The sequence below is a fragment of the Panthera onca genome, chromosome C1, assembly GCF_046562875.1.
Source record: "Panthera onca isolate mPanOnc1 chromosome C1, mPanOnc1 haplotype 2, whole genome shotgun sequence".
NCBI lineage: Eukaryota > Metazoa > Chordata > Mammalia > Carnivora > Felidae > Panthera > Panthera onca.
In genome coordinates, this window is record NC_138346.1 from 14,247,228 (window position 1) to 14,252,138 (window position 4,911).

The 4,911-nt window shown below is 45.4% G+C and overlaps 1 long non-coding RNA gene across 1 annotated transcript; it reads right to left on the minus strand.

Annotated features, from left to right (window-relative positions):
* Positions 1-1,041: 1,041 nt before the first annotated feature.
* On the minus strand, positions 1,042-2,631 carry LOC132672158 (uncharacterized). Its single transcript, XR_009607390.3, has 3 exons — positions 2,192-2,631; positions 2,036-2,092; positions 1,042-1,525 (listed from the first exon to the last, which is right to left on the minus strand). It is a non-coding gene; the product is annotated as an uncharacterized LOC132672158 (long non-coding RNA).
* Between the last annotated feature and the right edge of the window lie 2,280 nt (positions 2,632-4,911).

A 4,911-nucleotide genomic window follows, 5' to 3' on the forward strand; every position in this document is an offset into this window, starting at 1 on the left:
ATGGTTCAAGCCCCACGTCGGGCTCTGTGCTGACAGCTCAGGGCCTGGAGGCTGCTTCGGATTCTGCGTCTCCCTCGCTCTCTGCCCCTCCCCCGCTCGTGCTCGGTCTCTCTGTCTCTCAAGAAGAAACATTAAAAAATAAATTTAAACAACAACAACAAAAAAGAATCATGTGAATTTTTTACTCAAAATGCCTCGCCAATGTTGGCGGGACCATTGAGAAAGCGGAAACAAATTGAAAAACACGGATTCGACTTCTAAGGCTAAAAAAAACCATTTTCCAAAAGAGACGCAAAATATAGTTTGCCTGCGAAGGAAAGAGAATCAGAGTCCCAGGCGAACGCTCGCCTGCAGCGCCAAATGCCAAGAGCAGTGAAGAGCCACGTTGGCAAATCTCTGGGGAAGCGTTTCGCGCGGGTTCCAGAGCAGGCGGCGTGCAGGCCCTCGTCCGCTGCAGCTCGAGCTCAGCGATCCACCCCGCAACCTTCTGGGGCTGGCTCCGCACCCCGCACCCCTGCGTGTGGGAACCAAGGTGAAGGCTGCATATGTAGATCCTCCTGTCCTGTGAGCACGTGGCCCTCCCTGCACCTCCCACTCCTCCCCTGCCTCCCCCCTACCCCAGCCCCGGGGCAAGAGAGGCCCCATCACCATATCACCATGTTGGCAGGTCTCTTCCCTGTCCTCCCACCCTACCTCCCACCTCAAGCCCCCCACCCCCCACTCCCCTCCCATCCCCCCACCCCCACCCCCACCTCCCATCCCCCACCCCCACCTCCCCACCTCCCCCACCACTTCCCCCCACCCCCCCACCTCCCCCTACCTCCTCCCCTCCCCCGCCTCTTTGGCCTCTTCAGCCTCTTCGTCTTGCTCTTCCAACTGTCCTCCAGGACCAGGACAGACAGACAAACTCCCCTTTCACTTCCTCTGTTTAACACCCACCAGCAATCCCTTCTGGCGGACAAAACTATTTTCGATGAACTGCGGGAGAATTACTCCTTTGTGGTCCGGGCCTAGCATTTGATATATTCAGGGGAAGCAAAGGAGTTTAGACGGGCCTTTGTTTTTGACAGACTTTCAAGCATTTTTGCCTATTGTCTTCTTGCGAAATGCCATTTAAATGTCAGCAACTGAAAAGTCTTTGTTCGCGGTTGCATTTCTTCTCTAACAAGTGAATCTTCCTAAGTCTCACTCTCCGACATCTCTTGGTGGCAGACGGACACCTTGGGTTCACGTGCGTGTGGGAAAAGGCAAAAAAAGAGAAAGCCTGCGAATGTTTTTAAAAACATGATCTCCATTCTGCCTGCACAGACTTTAGAGTTAAGCCTGAAGAGTTTTCATAAGGCAGTTGTGAAGTTTAAGGCAAGAATTATTTTTTCAAAGAGGAGAGGCCCACTATGAAAATGCTCTCGGCGAACTTTTATAGCTCTATTCTCTCATGTTCAGTGAAGCAAAGTGAAACACTAATAAATAAAATGGTAACAAAATTTCATCCCATTGGGAAAGTTAAGGCTCTTCTAAGTAACACCTGTCGGAAAGAAAACCAACATTGAAATTACAAGCTCCTTAAAATCAGAGGACGACGGGAATATTAGCTCTTAACTGCTGTGGGATTTGGCCACGGTCGCGCACCGAAGAAAATGTAGGATTCAGTGCTTCTGTTATTTGGGAAGAGACAAAGCATTCAATACAAGTACATAATAAAAATAGCACAGGGCACGTCTGTGTGGCTCCATCATGAAGTGTCCGACTTCAGCTCAGGTCATGACCTCACGGTTTGTGAGTTCGAGCCCTGCATCCGGCTCTGTGCTGACAGCTCAGAGCCTGGAGCCTGCTTCTCCCTCCCTCTCTGCCCCTCCCCCGCTTTCATTCTGTCTCTCTCTCTCTCTTCCTCTCTCTCAAAAATAAACATTTAAAAAATAAATTTAAAAAATACCACAAAACAAATCAAAAAGAAGGAAAAGAAAATAATAAATATGAAACTAGAAATTAATTGATAAACAAAAGTCGAAGTAATGAATAAAACAAAGGGTCTGACCTTTGGTGGGGGTGCGTGCATCAATTTTTAGCAAAACAAATTCGTTCTCAAGTTCGTCTGAAAGAATAAATGAAGACCATTCATTAAAGGTACCAGATTGGACACACATTTTCAACCTCCACTCCCTCCTAAATTCCTACAAAAATGAGAGAGAACCTGTTTTCCCTTGTCTGAGTTATGCAGAATTCCTCAAGACCAGAGGGCAGAAAAAACAATAGCCAAAGTTAGGATCTGCAGAGCCGATGGACAATGGCTGCTGATGTCACAAGCTTCTAGAACTCCTAAGCTGGCAGAGGAGAAAATCAACAAGTGATCTGACTTATACTACAGACCTTTCAAAGTCTCAGGATTGGGACATATCAGGAATCTATAAAAGTGGATGAAAAAGGGAAGCTAAAAGCCGGAGAGGATTGGGTACTAGGCTGTTTAAGAAATTAGAACTCCAAGGACGCCTGGGTGGCTCAGTTGGTTAAGTGTCTGACTCTTGATTTTGGCTCAGGTCATGGGCTCAGGGTTGTGAGATGAGCCCAGCGTGGAGCTCTGCACTGACACACTGAGTGTGGAGGCTGTTCGAGATTCTCTCTCTCTCTCCCTCTGCTCCTCCCCTGCTTGCACATGTGCTCTCTCTCAAAATATAAAATAAAATAAATATTAAAACAAAGAAATCAGGACTCCGATATGCCCTCTGCAGTCTCCACAGAGCCTTTTTGTTGGCTCTCTCGCGCCCCCCCCCCCCAAATTGGACTAGAGTTGTTTGTTTTCATGGAAACAACAAAACAGAAGGTACCAGAACAAGCTGCCTGTGCGGATGTTTGGCTGAAAACAGGGAAGGTAAATGCAAGTTGACACAATGGCTACGAGGCTTTCGGCTTTCTTCCCTGCCGGAGCCCCCAGAAGGCTGACAGCCAGACGGACATCCTCTGGGCGGGACAGACTGGACTCCTCCAAGCAGGAAGTGTACCGACCAAGAGAAGAGACACGAAGGTATCGATGTCAGGGATTTTCCTAAAGCAGCAGCACAGTTGGAGCTTCTCAAAGTGAAGACCATGGTTGACAAGCCTCCTATGGGCATTCAGAGCTACCAGTCTGCCTTTTGGTTGCATATTTGAATAGCCAAAGAGCAAAGAACGTCAAAAGAGCCATCAGCATCCTCAGAGGACTCAGAGAAGATACAGTATGAACAGAGTGAGAACAGGATGCTCTAAGAAAAGGAGCATTTAAAGAGTAAAGAGGGTTTCTTGAAATTAAAAAACCATCACAGAGGAGAAAGACCCAATGGAAGGATTGGAAGCCACGGCTGAAAAAAATTACTGGAAAGGAGGGAGAAAACGGGAGAGAAAGATGGTTAGCAGACTAGCCCGGGAGGGGGACCTAAACAAGAGGAGGGGATCCTAAACAGAATGGGAGGCAGAAACGAACAAAGACAAGGGAACACTATCAAAGAAAGAATTCAGCAAAAATGTTCCTATGACTGAATGACACAGGTTTTCAGAGGAGATGGGCTGACCAATGGCTCAAAATAGATCTGATCCAAAAGATATAATCCTGGAATGAAATTTCAGAATGCTGGGAATGAAGAAAAGAGTGTACAAGTTTCCAGACCAAGATAGAAAGGTTCCACATGGCGATCAAGCATCGGAATGAATTCTATTTCTTAACGGCAACACGGAAAGCTAGAACAGAATAAAGGAGTGCATTCCCAGTTCACAGAAGAAAGGCAGTTTCTCAATAAATATGCGAAAAGTTGCTCAGTGTCAGCAATGAAAAAAGAAAAATTAAAACGGCCATGTCTATAGTGGAAAAAGTAAAAAATATTGATAATGTTCAGTGTTGCTAAAAATACAGGAAAACAGACATAGGGTGCTGCTGTTTGGAACAAGTAAAATACATGAGGATCCACACTTACCTGTTGGAAGTACCAAAGGTCATTCTGGTGTCAAGGTGTCTTATTCTGGATCTGGTATTAGATGTGGAAGCTAGAAGACACCAAACAAACTTTGCGTGGCTGTAGCATGAGGAAACCATATTTATAGTAATCTTACTCGTAGCCAATAGGCTCCAGGTGGTATGGCGGAGTGCAAGTGATTCATGATACCCTGTCTCTCTCTACTCTTCCCACAGAAGGGGGGCCTCGCTGAGCCGTCTGTGATTGGGAGATATTCTAAGGAAAGAAAGTTTGTGTCGGAATTCTGGCATCTGTTCTTGGAGAGAAAAAAGTAGACTTCTCTAAAGTCCATACGATATTGGCCTCCAAAGTAAAATGGGGTATATCCGATTAGAAATATAGAATCAGGTCATTCCTGTATTTGATTACCTATTCTAAATCCAATAGAAATCTACCAAGGAAAGTGGATGTTAGTCTTTTTTCCTAAGTTCGGCAGTGTTCCTTGTTGGCATATTTTTAAAAAGAGATTCTAGCATACCGACGAAAATATTTCTGATCATTAAACAAATGAAAAAGTCTGCTAAGTCTTTTAGTAAATGAGAAGGCTGTAAAGAAAAACCTGTGTAAGAGAATTTTCAGTGGCATTTTAAAGAAATGCAAACATTGGGGCGCCTGGGTGGCTCAGTCTGTTAAGTGTCTGACTCTTGATTTCCGCTCAGGTCATGTCTCATAGTTTGTGAGATCAAACCCCACGTCGGGCTCTGCGCTGAACAGTGTGGAGCCTGCTTGGGATCCTCTGTCTCTCTCTCTCTCTCTCTGCCCCTCCCCCCCCTCTCTTTCTCTCAAAATAAATAAACTTTTAAAATACATATATAGATACAGATATAGATATATAGACAGCAAAGGTGTTGCTTTATTTGAGGAAAATTTATTCTTTTCAGCAATGATTTTGGAAGTGTCATCTATGAGCTACCTTTCTCAGAATTACCTG